We start from the raw sequence: 20,771 nt of genomic DNA, 5'->3' as shown, positions 1-20,771 counted from the left end.
ATATTATTAGAATAATAAAAGGTGTATTCCTTTTTATATATTAAGCCTTACTAGTTGTGATTCTTGATAATAGCTACTACTTAGAATTGTTGCTACTCCTTTCTTAACAAGAAAAAAAATCTGATATTCACTATTTTTTCTTAGAGTCCTGAGCATTTATGTCATAGGGAAATTCACTGCCCTTCAAATTGCATAAATACGTAAGTTGTTTCAGATAATCACAACTTATCAGAGCAGAAAATGCTTCGCAAGCTAGTACAAGAGAAGAAGAGGCAGATAACTTGATAACGTATTAGAGGTTCAATGTGGAAAAGTCTGGAGTTGAAACCTACAATGAGTCTTCCAAACATTTGTGTTCCCCTTTCTGGCATTCAACCAAGGTTTCACAGTGAATACTGAAGAAATGCTCTTTGTTTAGTTTAATGAGAACATTATTCAGTTGAAGGAAGGGGAAATATTGAATTCCAGCCTACCTTAGCCTCCCACATGGGTGAAAAGAAATGTTTTGTTTCAGTAACTTTCACCTGCCCTGTCTTATCTATGCCATGAATAAAATTTTAAAAGCTGTTGTAAAATTCACAACCCAGTGGCATAAGCCTGGTGAAAGACTGGGAAATAATAAAAAATTGTTGTTATTTTCTCTCATGCTTAATGATAACAGCACTAATAGAAAATTTAGTAGAGTTATGTCTTCTTTACAAGTACATCTTGCCTACCTTTGAAGAAAATTGTAAGTCATATTAAAATAAAAACTACAATTTGAAGAGATATAGTAGTCATCAGAAGCAGCCTTGGATATGTCAGTAATGTTGACTTTCTTAGACTCTAAGTCTAAAACAACTCTAGTATGCAATAGATTCTAATGGAGAATGTAGATTGCACGAATGAGTGGTTGTAGTCAGTGATATGGCAATTCAAGGAAAGATGTTAGAACTCATAAGCATTGAATCTTAGAAAAAGAGTGTGCTTGTTGGCTTTAATAATAGTCGACATAGGGTTGAGTAGAGAATTTTTAAGGTTGAGAACTGTCTCAGTAGAAACTTCCTAAATTGTAAGGCAAAGAGAAAATAGTTCTCAGATCATTTAAAACAACTATTTTGAAGAAGGACAACAACCTTCAGAGAGACAAAGTAAATAATTTAATAATAAGACAGAATGTTAACTAAGACATGGACGTGATTAAAATAATCAAACAGAAATTCATGAGCTGAGAAACACATTCAAGTAATATAAAATACAGTACTAAGTGGTAGAGCACTTTTCCAGAGTTCATGAAGTCTTATGATAAACATTCAGAACTGAAAAATAATGGAACCCATCAGTCACAAGATAGATCAAACAGAAGAATTAATGACCATAAAGACAAGTTATTTAAACTACATATAGCAGAGAAAAGGGAAAATGGTGACGAAGCATAAAGAATTCCTATATGTGCCATACAACCTTAATGAGAGATGGCTAGGAGAGTTACGGTGAAGGGGATGGTCTAATATAGACCATCCCCTTCACGAAGTTTAAGAAATAAGGCTGTTTACACTTGGTCGTCCTCTTTATTGATATTACTTACATTTGTCATGATCGCCACTTACGGTACTTTTATTGCTTCATTTATTTGGGTGGTTTGGTTTGTTTTTCCCATGCCCTGGATGCTAAGTTCCATTAAGACAAAATAATTTCAAATATAAAGGGAGAAATACCAACAGACCCCAATCTTAGTCAAAGAACTATTAGCAACTGATTAACACTGGAAAAGGAAGAGCTGATCTTCTTAAAGGGAGGAACTCTAGATAGGCTGACTCAGTGGATGAAGTTGCACTGAAGGATATCTAGGGACACTAATTTGATTCAATAGGCCTTAATACAAATGACAGAACACATGAAATCCAGTGGAGGGTGCCAATGGGCAAGGGAATATAAAGATGATTATGAGGTTCTGTATGAAATACACAAAAATTCTATTAAAAATTTACAAAAAATAATGAGCCAACTATGTTAGCATATGTCTGAAATCTCAGCATTTGGGAGAGAAAGGCAGAAAAATAGTGATACTGAGGCTAGCCTGAGCAACCTAGTAAGTTTGAGGCAGGTATGGGGTACGTAGCTAGGCACTGTCTCAAAATAACAAATAAAAGATTAAAAAAAAAAAACCAGAAAACCTATCGGCTACACTAACAATGAAGAAAAAAGTTCACAGACACAAGAATAGTCTAACCCTTGAGGCTGGAGAGATAGCTCAGCAGTCAAGAGCACTGGATGCTCTTGTAGAGGACCTGGGTTTGATTCCCAGCACCCACAGGGTGGCTAACAACTGTCTGTAACTCCAGTTCCAGGAGATCCAATGCCTTCTTCTGACCTCTGCAGTCACTGCATGACCTGGGTGCACTTACATACATGCAGGCAATATACATACATGTAAACAAAAATAAAAATATTAAATAAAACACATAAAAAGAAGAGTCTAACCCATGAATATTCCATTTTCTTGGGCTTTCCCATTTCTTTGTTCAGTGTGTTAAACTGTTCAGCTCAGAGGTCTTCCATTTTCTTAGTAGGTTTATTATAAGGTATTTTTGAGTCAGTTGTGAGTAGACTTGCTTCCTTGATTTTTTTCTCAGCATGCTTATTCTAAGATCATAGGAAGGCTATTGTTTTTATATCTTAATTTGGTAACCTACCATTTTGATCAAAGTGTTTATCCAACCTGAGTATCCTGGTGGAATCTTTAGGATTTTTATGCATAGAATCAAATCATCTATATTTATGGATAGTTTGATTTCATAATTTCTTATTCATACCCCATTTATTTCTATTTTTGTTTCATTGCTCTAGATAAGACCTCAAGTACTATGTTGAATAAGAATGGAGAAAGTGGACACCCTTGTCTTGCTTCTGATTTCAGTGAAAACTCTTTCAGTTTTTCACCATTTAGTATGTAGGCTGTGGACTTGTTTTATATAGACTTTTTTAGGTTGAGATCTGTTCCATGTATTCTTGGTCTCTGAAAGGATTTTATCATGAAAGGATGTTGTTTTTTTTCAAAAACCTTTTCTGCATCCATTGAGATGAGCACATGATTTTCATCCTTAAATCTATATTATGATATATTACATTTATTGGTTTGCATATATGTTGAAACACATGTGCATCTCTAGTATGATGTTAACTTGCCAATGAATGATCTTTTTGATGTGTTCTTGAATAGATTTGAAAGTAGATTATTGAAAACTTTTGCATCTTGGGGACTGAAGTGATGCCTCTGTGGTTAAGAGCCCTGACTGTTCTTGCAGAGGACCCAGGATCAATTCCCAGTACCCACATAGCAGCTTACAACTGTCCATAACTCCAGTTCCAGGGGATCCAAAACCCTCTTCTACCTCCAAGGGCATTGCATGATGCAGGTGCACTTACACACATGCAGGTAATATACTCGTACACATAAAATAAAAACAATAAATAAAATATTTAAAGAAAAATTTTGCAACTATGCTCATCATGGCATCATAGTTTCCTTTTTTGTTATGTCTTTATTTGGTTTGAGTAGCTGAGTAATCGTAGCTTTATAAAAGAGTTGTTAACATTCCTTCATTTTCTCATTTTAAAATACTTAGCACATTTAAAATAAAAATTAAAATAGCATTTCCTTTTATTGGAAATTTCAGAAAATGAGAATTTTTAATAATCTAGTTATTATCTTCTACAAAACTACCCAAAATTCTATTTATGTTCTTTCAGGTTATTGTATTTCATCTCAGACTTGAAGCCTCTAAAGCACGTAGGAATATTGGAGACTCATTGGTGCTTCTTTGAGTCAAATCAAAGCATAAAGGCATAATGATATCATTCATATACAGTTAATCGACACTTTCCTTATAGATTACTAGGGACAAGTTTGGAAGAGAACCAGAGCACTAAAAAAAAATGAAAGAGGAGAAATAAATGATAGAACTCACATGTCTGATTTCAAGAATAGCTGTTTTATTGCATGACAATACCAGAACTAAAGAACACTGTAAGAGTCAGACCTAAGTAGACTTTGCCATAATCATTTCCTATTCTAGCATTCTCAGAAAGATCGCATCCATGGCATATGTAGAACCTGCACGTGTATTTAAATGGCACACTTCTCCCTTCACTCTGAGCATCCTTAGGATCAACGCCTTTTAGTTACCTTTCAAGCTGCATTTACCTTCTCAGTATTGCCTGAAAGTCTCTCTGCACTGACAATAATGTCTGGATCTTTCTGCCTGGAAAAGCTACCTCTAATCTGCAAAATACTGTGCTTCTGTCCTGGGATTAGGGTTGAACTTTTGGTAGAGGGAAAGGGAGCTTGGTACCATGGTTGAGGTCAAGTTGTAAAGGTCTTTTACTGACATTTCTAGCTGTGATCCAATCAAATCTTCAGGGGAATTTTCTTCATAGGACTTCTGAAAATACCTGGGAGTCACAGTTGGCTTAAATATTTATAACGGCTCTATTGACAATGGACTGCAGTCTCAAAAACTAGCTCCAAATAAAATTGCTTAGTCCTGGAAGAGACAGTCATATTCTATTTTATGGGATATTTCAAAAGGCTTTGCTGTTAGTTTTTCAACAGTAGTCTGGTATAATTTAGCAGTGAATCCAAATGGTCCTAAGCTTTTCAGCTGGGAGATGTTTTGTTGTTGCTTTAATCTTCTTGCTTCTTATAAATCTATTTAAAACGTTTATCTCATATTGGTGAAGTTTTAGTAGATCATAAGCAACTGGAAAGTTAGTCATTAATGTATATTTTTCAAATTTAACAAAATATACAGGGGCGTGTCCGAATGATTTTTTTCTAAATTTAATTCAGATCTGCTGTAATGTTGCCATTTTCATCTCTAAATTATTAAATTTATGTCTTCCCTCTTTTTTGTTATGCTGGTGAATTAAAAAAAACTGTTTTATTCAGGGAGCTTGAGGGATGGGTAAGCAGTTATGAACACTGGCTGTTCTTATAAAGGGCCCAAGTTCGGTTCCAGCACCTACATGATGGTTAACAACGATCCATAACTCCAATTGTAGGGGCTCTAACACCCTCTTCTGACCTCCTCAGGCACTTCACAGCACAGGTGCACTTACATGCCAGTAGGCAATATACTCATACACATAAAAATAAGAATAATATGCTGGGTATGGTGGTGCATACCTTTAATCCCAGCACTTGGAGGCAGAGGCAGGTGAATCTCTGTGAGATTGAGGCCAGCCTAGTTTACATGGTGAGTTACAGCCAGCTGGGGCTACAGGGAGACCGTGTCTCAAAAACACCTAAATAAATAAATAAATAAATAAATAAATAAATAAATAAATAAAATTTTTAAAATTTTCTTTGAATTTTTTGATTTTCATATGACATAATTTGATGGTATTTAGATACACTCCCTCATCTGTACCTCTTCCCATTGCCCCCCAACCAATCCACTGTACTCCATTATATATACAGTAGGGCCTATAGAATCTGATTTCTACTCCCACCTGTCCCTTAGTGTGAGTCCACCCATTGGAGCCTGGTCAACCTATCAAGAGTCCCATCACTGTAAGAGACTGTCTTTCCCTTTCCCAGCAACCGTCAGTTGCTAAAAGTTCCTTAGGCTGGGTTTGGATTTCTCACCGACATCCCTATGTCTATGCTGGGATATTTCTTTTTTTAAATTTTATGTGTATAAGTGTATTGCCTGCATATATGTAATTGCACCTGTATTGTGCAATGCCCACAGAGCTCAGAGGAGGGCATAGGATCCCCTGGAAATGGAGTTAGACATAGTTGTCAGCTGCCATGTGGGTGCTGAAAACAAAACCTGGGTTCTCTGCAAGAGCCAGTGCTCTTAACCACTGAGCCATCTCTCCCGCACCACCTGTGCTGGGATTTTTGTCTGATTTGAGTTTGCATGGACTTGTGCATGCTGTCACCATTGATGTGAGGTCATATGTTCAACTGAGCAGCAGTCTAGAAAACTCTATTTCCTTGTGCTCATCTTCCATCTCTGGCCCTTACAATCTTTCCAACCCCTCTTCCACAATGATCCCTGAGACTTTGGAGGCCGAAGTTTGAAATAAGTGTCCTATTCAGGAATGAGCACTCTGCAGCATCTTGTTCTCTGTACATTGGCTAGTTGTGGATTTCTGCTATGTTGGCTAAATTTTTTGTCAATGTTATTTATCTTCTCAAAGAGCCAATTATTTCTCTTATTATTCCCTTGTATTTTTCTGATGTTTCCAATCACTTATTTATTCCTTGAACTCTTATTTCTTTCTAACTGCTGATTTTGGTTTGGGTTTTTTAAATTACTTTTTCAAGATACCTTAATATTTATTGTAGATCTGTCTGATTTTTAATGTTGTCACTGACAGCCATAAAATTCCCTCTTAGAATTGCTTTTATTTTATTTTGAATAGAATTCTTGTAGGTTTTGGTATATTTGCTTTCATTTTCATCTGAATCTAGGGATTTTTAAATTTTTTCTCTTTGATTTTGTCACATATGTATTCATCATTCAATAGTTTATTATACAATCCCTATTACTATATATTGTGTAGAATTTTTCTTTCTTGATTTTGATTTCTACTTTACTTCCATTGTGATCAGATTGAATACAATGAAATTCAATTTTCCGATATTTGTTATGACTTCCATTGTGATATATTATGATTTAGAGAAAATTCTGTGAGCTGCTGTGAAGAGTGAATATTCTTCAGTATTTGGATGGCATTTTCTGTAGATGTCTTTTAGGTCCATTTGGTCTAACAGATCCAGTGTGCTGGATAGGTTCAGTTGTCAACTTGACAAACCTGGGAAGCAGCAAGCTCAGTTGAGAACTGGTCTCTATCCAACTGGCCTGTGGGTGTGTTTATGAGACATTTTCTTGATGGTTCTGTGATATGGGAAGGCCCAGGCCACTGTGGGTGGTACCACACCTGTGTAGATAACCCTGGCTTATATAAAAAAGCAGTCTGAGCACAGGCCAGAGGTGCAAGCTAATAAGCAGTATTCCTCCACTGGCTGTGTTTCACTTTCTGCCTCCTGGCTCCTATCATGAATTCCAGTCCTGTCTTCCCTCAAGGATGACTTTGATAGAGATATCTTAGCTTCCCAACCTTTTCCTCTTCAAGTTGGTTTTGGTCAGAGTGTTTTATCAGTAATAGAGAAGTAAACTAGGACAATCTGATGTCATTTAACTTGGATGTTTCTGTTCGGTTTTGTGTGAATGACTTGTCATTTGGTGAGACTGTCAGTATTAAATTATTCTACTATCATTGTGTTCATGTTAGCATGTGTCTCTATGTGCAATAGTATTTGTTTTATTAAATCGGGTGCACACATCATCAAGATGTATATGTTCAAAAGTATAATAGCCTCTTGATGAATTATTTCTTTAATCAGTGTGAAGTGGCTTTCAACTTCTCCTGACTAATTTCAGTTTGACATATATTTTGATACTTGCTTCTTTCTTGGTCCAATTTCTTTGGAATAACTTTTTCCATCCTTTCACCCTAAAGTTCCATATTTCTTTGATGGTGACATGAAATTTGTTGAAGTGAAAAATAGATGGATCTTGAGGAATTATTCAAGGCAACAAGTAGATGGATCTTGTTTTTTTAACCCAATCTGTGAGTCTATAGAGCTTATGGTTTTTTATCAGAGTATTTTGACCACTGATATTTAGAGTAATTGTTGAAGAGTATGCATTATTGCCAATATTTTGTTGATTTTGTTGTGTCTGGTGTTTTTCTAGTGTGCTTTATTCTTTCCTGTAATCCCACTAATGTGATTATCTTTCTCTATAGTCCAACAGTTTCCTTAAAGTATCTTCTGGTGGATTGAGTTAGTAGTCATGAATTCCTTTAACTTCTTTTAAGTATTAATTTTTTATTTTTTGAGAATTTCATACATGAGTACTGTATTTACATCATTTCCGCCAATCTCTCACTCCTTTCAATTCCTCATACTCTACTTTTTCAATTTCATAAACTCTTATTTAATTATTGTTTTACACACACATACACACACACGAGTCTACTTAGTGTTCCTTATATGTACATATGTTTAGGGATGACTACTTGGAATTGATTAACCTATTTTGGAGCTCATTCCTAGAGAAAACTGATTCTCCCTCTCTCAGCAACCATTGATTGAGGGTAACTGTATATCCAGAGGTGGGACCTTGTGAATTTTTCCTCATCCATATTAGCATGTCAAACTGTTGTCATTATAGCTGAGATTCTACAGGTGCAGCTTTTCCAGTTTTCTTCACTGATGATTCAAACAGACTCTGTTTGCATGTTTTCTGCTGTCTTAGGTCTCCTCATGAAAGTGGTAGTCTAAAAATTGCACACAGATACTTGAGCTGTAAATTATATATTCTAATAAAGAATATGATGGAAAGTATCAATATTGGGATAGATGAGAAAGAAGAAGACTTAATAATCATAAAGACAAATTCTATGAAAACACCCTGCTGTAAGAGAAAACTGAAAAAGCTAAAATGAATAAAGAAATTCTGTAGAAACATTGGAGAAGGATATAAAAATCAAATATTCAGAGTATTGTTATCTCAAGAAGGATATTAAACTTATTGAAAGAAATGGCAGGAAACATTCAGAAACTAAAAAGTACAAAAATATCAAAATATAGAATCATCAGGGCTGGTGAGATGGCTCAGTAGTTAAGAACACTGGTTGTTCTTGCAGAAGACCCAGGTTCAAATCCCAGTACCCACATGGCAGCTAACAACTGTCCTAACTCCAGTTCCAGGGGACCCAACAGTATCTTCTCTCCTCCGTGGCCATTGCACAACACAAGTACACTTACCTACACTCAGGCAATACACATGTAAACATAAAATAAAAATAACAAAATATCTAATATATACATAGAATTGTCAAAGATCTACAGACAGTTTTAACTCAAAGTGTTCTACCTCAAGAAATGTTATAATCAAAATTTCATTGGTGAAAGATAATTTTATTTCAGTCCTCCAAAATGGAAATAAATAAACAGTAAATAAGGGTGCTTCAATTTACAGGGACACAAACTTCTCATCAGAAACTCCAGAGATGGAATCAGATTTTTGTAGTAATGAATGAAAAAAAGTATGTATGCCCTAGGAGAATTCTGTGTACAGCCAATAAAAAGCTACTTCTAGAAAAGGTGATCCAAACAAAAACCAAAAGAATATGCCTCTATCAAGCTAGCCACATGAAGAATGCTATGGAGATTTTGAAATTAAAAGAAAAATCACTGAGTAATAAAATGTCATTAGATGTAAAACTCTTTGGCAAAATTAAGTATATGAACAAATTAATACTGTTTTAATACTGTATGTAAATTTTTTACAAAGAAAAATTTGTGAAGAGTTCTTTGTGAAGGATAAAAGTTAAAGCAACTTTTAAATGGCAATATCAAAAATTAACTCTCTATGAGATTCACAGCCCTGAGTGAGACATCTATAATGCAACCTCTACACCTAAGACTCAAGAGACATCGTGGAAAATGGGGGAGAGAGAATATTAATGCATCTTTCAAGTCTTACTAGCATGAAACAAATGGCAATTAACCCAGAAAGCCACAAATGGACAAGGTGCAGAGAATAAGAGACTGCAGAGTGCTTATGCCTTAATAGGACACCCATATCAAAACTCTGCCATCCAAAGCTCAGGGACCATGGCAGAAGAAGGGGCAGAACGATTGTAAAATCCACAGTTGGTGGATGACTACAAGGACACAGTTTTCCAGACAGGTGAGAAGTTACTCACATGAACTCACAGCCATTATAATAGCATGCACAAAACTCAAGCAAGCTCAAGCCATACAAAATCCCAGCATAGACATGGATAAGTGGTTAAGAAACCCCAATCTTAGCTGAGGAACTATTGGCAACTGATAACTGCTAGGAGATGGAGAGTTGGTTTTCTTTAAGAGTGTGACAGTAAATAGGCTAACCAAGTTCCACTGGATGGACCCACAACAAAAGACGTTAAAGGACACAAATTTGACTCATAAACCTTAATATATGTGACAGAGTTTATGAAATCTTGCCGGGGGCTAGAAGAGGGATGCAGATAGGAAATGAGGCCTAAATATGATACAAATATATTGCATGAAATTTGGGGAAAAAATCAATAAAAATAATGACTTCAAAAATTCAAAATTTTGAGAGGAATGAAGTAAAAAGTGTACTTTTCTTATTGGTACACTTTTCTCTTGGTCTTTCTTATTCGTTCTTCATTATAACTTTCTGATAATTTAATAAGTAGCTATTATTTCATAGCACATTATTATAACAAAGTGATGCATTTTGGGAGCAAAGAATCAAAATTTACTTAGGCTAAATGATTGTTCCACAAAGAACGACTCTAGGGGGAAAAGATAAGCACTAAAAATGAGCTGGAAAGTTTCAAAGTGGCCTTGATAAGTTCTGTCCTATCAGTAGTTATTGCAAAAGTAAATACATTAGACAAACAGAGGTTTAATGGATATTGCAACTGAATCTAGCTACATAATAATTATCAGAAGCACACATCCCAGAAAGGAACTGAAAAGAAAGAGACAGAGAAAAGATATTTCGTGGGAACAGAATTTGGGGAGGAAAAAGCAGAATAACTGTATTTATATCATATAAAATAGAATTTAAATCAAATGTGTAAAAAACAATGAAAGTCATTATATATGATAAATCAGGAAGATAGAATAGCATTGGAACACCTAAATATACAAGCAAATATTAGTAAAAATATATGGCGAGAAAAACTTCCATAAAATAATTGTGTAATTTACACCATCCTACTTTTAGCAGTGGAAAAATAATCCATACAAATTTTAACAAAGAAACAACAGAGGTTAATTATATCTTACATCAAATGAACTTAACAGCCATTGCAAAAGGGGTATCTACCAGGAAGTGTCCTGAAAGCTGCTTCTACTAGGGAATCCCAAAGACTGCCTGGCTAGATATACCCTTTGCCTTAGAGGCACTCTTCAAATGAGAGCATCAAGTCGAAAATGTCCAAGCAGGATACATTTCCACCAAGTGTCTCTTGGCCTCTAAGAATGTAGAAAACAGTGGGACCAAAGCAATCTATTATGGCAAAGTGAGTCACAGGCCACTAATCCTACAGAATTAGCCATGCTAGTTTTATCCTATACCATCCCCTCTTGCATTTACACACTGATGGTTTGTAGCATATCTGAATTTCTGACCAATTGGAACTGTGTTTGAAAATCGGCTTTCAAGTCACAACCATTTTCTTGAGGACAGGCTGATTCTTTGAGTGGTTGTTCACTTAGCCAGAGGACAAAGAGAACAGTGGGTGTTAGAGATATAGAAATTCAGGTCCTTCTACCAGTGAAAGGATTGACTGAAATCTCTCTTTAAATTATTCCTCATCACAGTATCAGTGACTAAGCTAGAAAGTGCAGGGGCCCTATCTCTAGCATCTGTTTCATTCATAGACTAAGACCTTCCATTTTAAATTATATTTCTGCAGAATGCTAGTATGTGTGATTGTGGAACTATACCGTACTGTCTGGCTCAGTGCTCCATATTAAGGTTAATTGTTCCTTTTATGAATCAAAAGTTTGTTATTTCTGGATTTCAACTGGTCTTTAACTGCTTACTATTTACTACTGAACTGAACTTCCTTTCCACATGCCCACCTTTCCCTGTAGTCACAAACCTGATGATTTATTTCAGATTTGTGGAGAAACAGAAAATTACTGTGTCTCTAAATGAGACACATCTCAACTGATAATCACACCATGATGAAAATTCTAAAAAAGTATGTATTGAAGGAATCAGCATTATAAATGGAACTTAAAAAATAAACCATGGGACTGGAGAGATGACTCAGTGGTTAAGAGCACTGGTTCTTGCTGCAAAAGACCTGGGTTTGAATACCAACACCCACATGGTGGCTAACAACCATCCATAACTCCAATTCCAGGGGATTTGCACACTCTTCTGTCCTCTGTGGGCATTGCATGACATGGGTGCACTTACATACATGCAGGCAATACACACATACACATAAAATAAAAATAATAAATTTAAAATAAATAAATAATCCAACATTTAACACTATATGCATTAGGGGAAAGCTAAAATTTTCTGAGATCTAGAACAAGATAAATATGTCTACTTCATAACTTTTATTCATCATACTATTGCAAGTTCTAACCAGAATAGTCAGGTAGGAGAAAGAAATAATAGACTGTCCAATTTGGAAAGAGGAAGCTTATTTGTCACTGTCTGCAGATGATATGATAGAAAATATAGAAAATAATGAAACCTCCACCAAAAAGGACTAGAACTAATGATCAACTTCAGGAAAGCTGCAGGATGCAAAAGTAGTAAAACAATTAGAAGTTTTCTGTGTGCTATTCTCAATTATATCAAATAGAAATCAAGAAAGCAATACATTTACAATAGCTACAAAATATAAAATACCAGAGAATAAATTTAATAAAAGAAGAAAATATATTTCCACTAAGGATTACATAATATTGATGAAAAACATTGAAGTTCCACAAAAAGTAGAAATACAACCTATGGTCATAGATTCGAAGTGTCAATCTATTAAAATATTAATAGTAAACAAAAAGATAAACAGATTCCTTGTACTATCTATCAAAATATCAATGGCATTCTTTCCAGAGCTAGAATTAAGAGTTCTAAAATATATGCAAAACCACCAAGAATTCCAAGTGATCAAATTAATTTTGAATTAAAAAATAGTACTATCTGCCTTTAAATTTTACTAAAAAGTTATAATCACTAAAATTCTATTGCTCTCAAAACTCTCAAACTAGTAGGATAGAATAAAGTCCAAAAGAAAATTTGAGCATAAACAGCAAAGTTAATTTCAAAAAAGGGACTAAGAAGATGTATTTAAGAAAGGACAGGTCTTCAGCAAATGGCAATAGGAAATTTAGATATCCATATCCAGAATAAACTTAATTGCTATCTCTCACCAGTTATAAAGGAAGAAACTCACACTAATTATATATGACAATGTAATACCTAAAATTATAAAAGCACAATAAAACATAAAGGGAAACAATTAGGCCTACTGGAAAGGATAAGGATTTTTAAAGATTCTAAATCACATGAAACAAAAGCAAAATAGACAAATGGAATTATTTTAATGTTTTTAAACCTGCATAGCAAAGAACCAATGAATATTATGAAGAGATAATATACAAACAGGGGTAAACAACTGTAGACTATACATTTGCCAGTGGTTGGTGTCCAGAACAGATAAAAACCCCAAAAACTAAATAGCAAAACCAATGAAAATTTGTAAAATTGGAGAAGTGGGTTGTAGCTCAGTAGTAGAGTATTTGCTTTGTACACACAAGACCTGATTGGATCTTCAACATGGCAAACCATCATTAGCAATAAACAGATATTTCTCAAAAAGAAAGCAAACAAATGGCCAATGGGTATATGATAGAAAGCTCTACATCATTAGTTGTCCAAGGAAATAAAAATCACAGTATGTCATTTCATACCAGTTGGAATAATTGTTATCAAGAAGACTACGAGTAACAAGTGATGATGAGTATGTACAGAAATAGAATCCTTGTGCACTGTTTTTACAGTTAAATTTATACAGCAATTATGTAAAAAATGTAAGTGTAATGCTCACCCCTCTTCAAAAAAGCTTCATTTTGCAGCAGGTGGAGGCTACTACAAAGATCCACAATTGGTCAAAATACAGAGTACATAACTGTGGGGTGCCCAACCCCAATTGATACATATAAAATAAAACATCGAGGAAGATGGGGTGGAAAGATTATAAGAACCAGAGGAACTAGATGCTTACTACCAAAGAGCGTCTTCTAGACATTACAGGGAAGCTTCACAGATGAAATCTCAACAAAATGGTTGCCCAAACAAGACCTGAATAATGATAAAACCAGTTGTGACATGCCACCATTTCACAGGGTTTTACCTCTAGATGAGGAGCCACATGTAATCAATGGCTTCTGAGAGATAGAGAATAAGTTTTCTCTTGGGACAAGCTCTGTGTGAATAACTGTAATGGAAAAGACTCTTTGTAACATGCCTGTACAAATTGAAATTTTACATAACTTTGTAAACTAGATTAATCATATCTTGTGAGAACATTTGAACTATGTTCTCCTTCTAAGAAAAACAATGTACTCAATAGCCCTATATAATAATTTGGAAATTCTATATAATTAACTCTTAGAAGCTAGTCAGAATGCATAGATTTAATGTTATACTATATTCCCTGTTAGTGTTTCAGTTATGTTCCTGACTCAGAACATACATATGTATGTGACAGTGATGACACTGGAAACAGCAATGACCTTATAAATTGTGTCTCCCTGCACAAATTTTGCAAGTAGACATAGGTTGATGACATTTCTTTTTGATTTTGCGTGCTGTTCTGAGTCAATAGCATCAGAAGAACCACTTCTTCCTTTGTAAAACTGTTATCACCTAGAGGGTTGGGGGAAGTTAGCAAGCCTTGGGAAAGCACTGTTGCAAGATACTGAAGCACGCCTGAGAGCTGGGATGGTGGGGCATAGGAAGGCCATGTCTGATAAAGAAAAAAAAAACAGGGAATACACTGAAACTTTTAGGCATAGAAAAGGACTTTGTGAACAGGAACCTGATAGCACAATCATTATGACCAACAATTGACAAATGGAGGTTGGTGGGAGTAAAAAGCTTCTGTACTTCTAAAAATTCGATCATCTGAGTGAAAACACAACCTAAACGATGGAATAAAAATCTTTATCAGCTATACATCTGACAGAGCATTAGTATCTAGACTATACAAGGAACTCAAAAATCTAAACATAAAAAACATAACAACTCAATTAAAATTGGGGTAGGGAACTAAACAGAGCATTCTCAAATGATGAACCACAAATGGCTGAGAAATACTTTAAAAATAGTCAACATCTGGGAAATGAGAATTAAAACTACTTTAAGATTTCATCTTACTCCAGTCAGAATGACTAAGATCCAGAAAACAAATCATGGCAAATACTGGAGAGGATATAAGGAAAAGGGAACACTTACTCACTGCTAGTGGGAGAGTAATCTAATAAAGCCATTATGTAAAAGTGCATAGGGTCTTTAAAAAGCTAAAAATAGATATCCCACATGATCCATCTATACCACTCCTGGGCATAGACCCAAAGGACTATGTATAGTACTACAGACATACCTGTTCATCCATGTTCATTGTTGCCCTATTTACAATAGTCAGGAAATGAATCAGGAAAATATTCAGGTAAATGGATGGAACTGGAAACAATCATTTTAAGTGAAGTAACTCAGATCCAGACAGACAGATATCACATACTCTCTTTCAAAAATGGATTTTTTTTTTTATTTTTAAATGGGTGTGTTTCCATTTTTTTCTTTTTTTATTAGTATTGTTTTGTTAGAAAATAACATGATTACACTGAGAAACTTTGTACAGGTTGGGAAATTTAGAAGAGGGATTGTTGTCAAACTCACAACAAAAGTGAGAAATTTCAAAAACTTGTTGAAGGTTGCTATCATAGTTTTGTCAGTAAATAATAATAATAATAAATTATAGTAGGCATATAGAATTGCACATTCATATTCTAAAGTACAGTAAAATTTTAGTTTGAGAATTATATCAGTTTAGTTATTAAATTACTAATTTTTTTTAACTTCTCAGACTGTGATTTTTGTCCCTAGAAATTTAGTAGGTATTTTACATTTTCTTTAAGACAAAGGTGAAATACACTGGGGCTGTAGAAGAGTAATAGAAAAATGATGGAAAAGCTTTTGGTGCCTAAGGATGTGAAAGATCCAATGTCAAGGCCTGGTTGCCTCAAACCACATGTGAAGTCAAGACCATAGCTGACCATCATGGGAGGTGGGGGGTCCATTCTAGAGAGTCAGTCCTCCCAAGGCCAGAATCTGCAAATGACAGAAACCTCCCCTGTTCCTAGCATAAGACAAACAGAGAGGCAAAGCCACTGGCAAACATAACCAGGGACTTATCGGAGGAGGGGACTGTGGGGGAATGTAGCCACTCAGAGAAGGCTCAAACTACTGTCCAACATGGGGAAGTTCTTCATCTTCCAATCTACTCCACCATTAGCCCACCACAAGAGGAATGTGGAACCCTGGTTATGCTTGGGGAACACAGCTCCAGGTTCACAGGAGAGGACCACAGCTCCAGCTCACAGCAAGAGACCCCAGCTCATGGAAGGGATGTGTACATAGATGTGTTTCAATTGGAGAGTCCATAGGTATCAGGAAACCAGTAAAGGGTCTTGGGGGTGGGGTTACTTCATTGTAGGAATGAAGATAGAATTCTATGATATAAATGGAAAATGGGAATAATAGATATGACAACAGGTTTAGTGGGGTAGGGAATGAGAGAGTATGGCAGAAAAGAGGGGTGGGGTAATGAACACCAAAGGCCTTTGGAACGCGTTACATGGAAACCTCTGGAAGCTTCTCTATATATACACATATAAATTATGGAAAGAGTTTTAATACAGCTATCCCCTAACAAGGGTTCAATGGCCCTAATAAACAGCACAGGTTAGCAAATTCAAAGCCCAATGGCAATAATGGATTCCCTATCTTTTAGAGTTGTTTACCAGAGAGGTCCCAAAGGTCTTCATGCAATATTGAGTATTGCCATGGCACCCAGTTTCCCACAAGAACATGATGGTGAGACCCTATTCCTGAAGACTTTGCATACCTGAGTCACTGAACAAACCAGGGGAAATCAAGCTGCTACTCACTTTGAAGATGCATCTCTGCTGGCTAACTTTCATAATACTAAAAAGTGCTATACATGTTACTGACAGAGGAAGGCAGTCATCAGCTTTATCCAGCTATGAACATTGACTGCTACAAGAACAACTCGCTTGGTAATATATGTCGAATGTTTTAATAGGGGCACAAGTATCATGAGAATAACCAACCACCTTGTAATTGGATTTAGAGCCTGTTTCAAAAGATGTAGTCTGTACGTGAAAATGTTATCAGAGCAGGAAGCTGTGGCTAGGAAAATCACAGGCAGTAGAAGAGAACATACTACTATTCTGCTAAGTGGAATTAGCATTAAATGGACTCCTTGTGATCTACTGTTATACCAATAGATTAGTTCAGCTCACGACTCTGAACAGAGCAGCTTCTTACAGTAGATGGTGATTAACACAGAGACAGACCCAAAAATGTTCAACATGCATAGAATAAGAGACTGTGGAGTGCTCAGATATGAATGGGATACCATTTTCCTCCCAAGGCTCAGGGCTCTTCATGGAAAAAATAGTATAAGAGCCTGAGGCGACAGATGAATACAAGGAAACTGTGCTGTCTAGACACCTCAGGTTAGTTGTACATATGAACCCATGGCACCCATGACAGCATTCACAAGATTTGTGCAAACCCAAGGCAGACAGAAATCCATCATGGATGGGGGCAGAAGGCAGGAATCCCGATTTCTAGCTGGGTATCTATTAGCAACTGATGGGTGCTGGGACAGAGAAATTCAGTTTTCCTTACTGGTGTTGCACTGGGTAGACTTGACCAGACTCCAGCACATGGACCCACACCAAGGAGTATGCGGAGGCATGGAATGGAATTGATAGACCTTTAAGAAACAAAATTTTAAAAATCAATTAGTTAATTAAAATTAGTTTTTAAAAGAAAGGTACAGATAACAATGTAGGATATAAAATTAAGGGTTAGTGGGGAAGGGTTGGAGAGGGGGCCAGGGTCTAAATGTGATCAAAATACATTGTAAGAAATTCTGGAATCCATAAAATAATGTTATCAGAGGTTATTTATGATTTCCATACTATGCTTAATGCATTGTTCAATAAATATGAGAACCATTTCTTAGACAGAAGAATAGAATAGACATAATTCTAAGTGAACAACTCAGAGAGAGTATTTCTGAGAGATATTAAAGCACATCAGAACAAGATTGAGCCAACTCTTGGTCAAACAACTCTAAAAGTACTCATTGATGTAGCACCCATCACATTGTGGTGGCCTCATGTGAGAAATCATGTTCCACGAAAAAGCTCCTTTGGTAGTTTATCCAAAACCAATTGGTCAACCCTAAGCACATACACATATATGCAACACTGAATGGTATCAGTAGATTATACAAATATACATATATATGTATACATGTATACACACGATACACATATGTATAAAAAGAAGGGGTCACAGAATTGAGGAGGCATGAAAGTGTTGGAGGGGGAGAGCCAGGAAGAGAAATGATGTAAATACATTGGTTATATATGAAATTTTCAAAATAATTTAAATTATAAAAATGATTAACATGGAGCTGGAGAGAGGGTTCAATGGTTAAGAATACTGGCTGTTCTTGCATAGGACCTGAGTTTGATTCCCAGAACCAACGTGGTAGCTAAGAACTGTCTGTAACTCCAGTTCCAGGGGATCTGATGCCCTATCTGTCCTCTGTGGTTGGGACTGCACAACATGGGTGCACTTACATACATACAAGCAATACACTCATACACACACACACACACACACACACACACACACACACACAAAGATTAACACGTGCTTTTGGATTGTAAACTAAATAAATCATTTTTTCTTTAAAACTAGAAAGCTCTCAAGGAAGACTTTTTATAAGATGTGTTTATCTTTAATATTATTTGATGGACAGAACTTTACAAGGGTTAGGAGAAACTTATCTCACAGTTAGCCTTCACAGGCCTTTATTACTTCTGGGTGGTTGTGTTGTTTCCTCTGTGTCTGAAATGAAAAGCAGTATTATAAGACAAAAATTTGTACAGTTTTTAGACTCCAGTTCACTTCTCTGGTGGCATAGTTCTTGGCACAAAGTAACTTGTTATATGAAATAATGTTTCCTTTCAACCTACACTTATGAGTTCAACTGAAATAGCTTAATTGCCACATCAATACTATTTACTTTTCTACTGAAATAGTGGATTTTTTTCTACATCTTTTTTCTAATTTTATTATGAATATTTACAAATATACAAAAGCATATTCAAAAATTTCAAATTAATGTAATAATCATCTGAGTATAGTGATGTACATTAAATAATTGATAACATTATATGTGTGCAAATAACATTGATTTATATTTTATATATCTTGGAATATTTTGTAAGTAATTTGCAGGCATCAGGTACTTAATCTCTGAACACAATATTGACAGTCTAAACAATATCATTCTTCAATAACTACTCAGCATAATAATTTCATCTAAGAAAATTAACAGTTAAATTAAAATCAATAATTCTCCAATTTTATGTAACACTCAGTTCACAAGTCAAAATTTTCCTAATTTTTCACTAAGTGTAATTGTAGATATTTTGTTTAGATCTAGGATTCAGCCATTGTTTCAACATTGCCTTAATTATGGATCTTGAAAATAATTCAGCATAGAAATTCCCAGCATTTTTGTCTCATGACTCTGCCTTTTAAAAGAGCCCCAGTTTTGTAAAATCTACATAAAAGAGCTTTATAAGTCATCCTTCTGGAACCCCCTTACTTTTCACTGATGAGATAATTTTAGACTCTCACTATTCCCCATTCTTGCCAGTGATTTCCTATTCCATTGTTGACCAGTGATTTACCTATTTATTTTCCTTTTTATGTTTTCTTTTCTTCTGACATTTTCTTTTGATTCACCAGCCTATCTTTTCATGAATGCCAAATTAATTCATCGCTATTTACAAGGGATTTATTCTACATGGTTTCTGTGTGGGAGTTGTAAAACGAGCCCCATGAAAGTGAATGAAATAAGGGTTATCATTGGTGTGCATAGTTTGGTGACTAATATAAAAATAAAGATAATTGGCGTTTAGAATTTATTCTGTTGGATGTGGTAATCATTTGTAACCATTTCAATTGAATTTAAGAACATTTTGTGCACTTAACCATGCCTGTTCTGTTGTCTTAATTTTCTGATGTAAGAAGCCATGTCTTTAAAATTTTCAGTAACAAAACAACTTAACGAGAGGGAAAAAAAATACATAGAAAAAAGAAACTCTTCCAGGATCAGCAGCAACCAAAGGAGTTTGCACCGAAAATACTAGTGCATCATCTCATCCTAAACTAATCATCAATGAAGGGCAATGGAAAACTTCAAAGAGAACAGCACACCAGTTCTCTCCAATTAAAGTAATCTACTCAAATTGACCCAAACCCGATATTTCCTTTAATTTAAAAAAATTATAATTCCTACTCACTTTAATCTTCTAGCTGTATAATGAAATCAGAGTTACTGCCACTAATAAGACTGACATTACTAAGCTAGCTCCAAAGCAGCATTTTGAAGATACAGTAACAATCACACAATGTAATTCTCCAGATGTTTCAAGAAAGACCGGCATCCCACTTGATACCAGAAGCTATTGAGGTATTTTAGTTTAATTTTTATCCAAATATAAACAATAAAATTATTTTTATTGAAAAGAAACTTTAGTTGGTATCTAGACTTGCCACATTACTTCTGTGACAAAATACAAACCAGTAAATCTATCAGTGATTAGCTTCTCTTGAATTGCACCTGAATTCATTCTTTTCTGCAAGGGAATATATAGCAGTCACATGAAACGGTACCCTTTGTTCTAATATCCAAGACATATGCACCATTCCTTTGTCTTATCTGTAAAAATGTTCAGATTCTGAGAAATATTGATAAATATTATTTCCTTAATGTTTGTAGCAAACATTACAATTGTAAAGGTATATATACACATATAT

The sequence above is a fragment of the Nannospalax galili genome, unplaced genomic scaffold (genome assembly GCF_000622305.1).
Source record: "Nannospalax galili isolate Female #2095 unplaced genomic scaffold, S.galili_v1.0 scaffold10, whole genome shotgun sequence".
NCBI lineage: Eukaryota > Metazoa > Chordata > Mammalia > Rodentia > Spalacidae > Nannospalax > Nannospalax galili.
The sequence above is the reverse complement of the archived record's forward strand: the minus strand, read 5'-3'. Positions refer to the sequence as shown.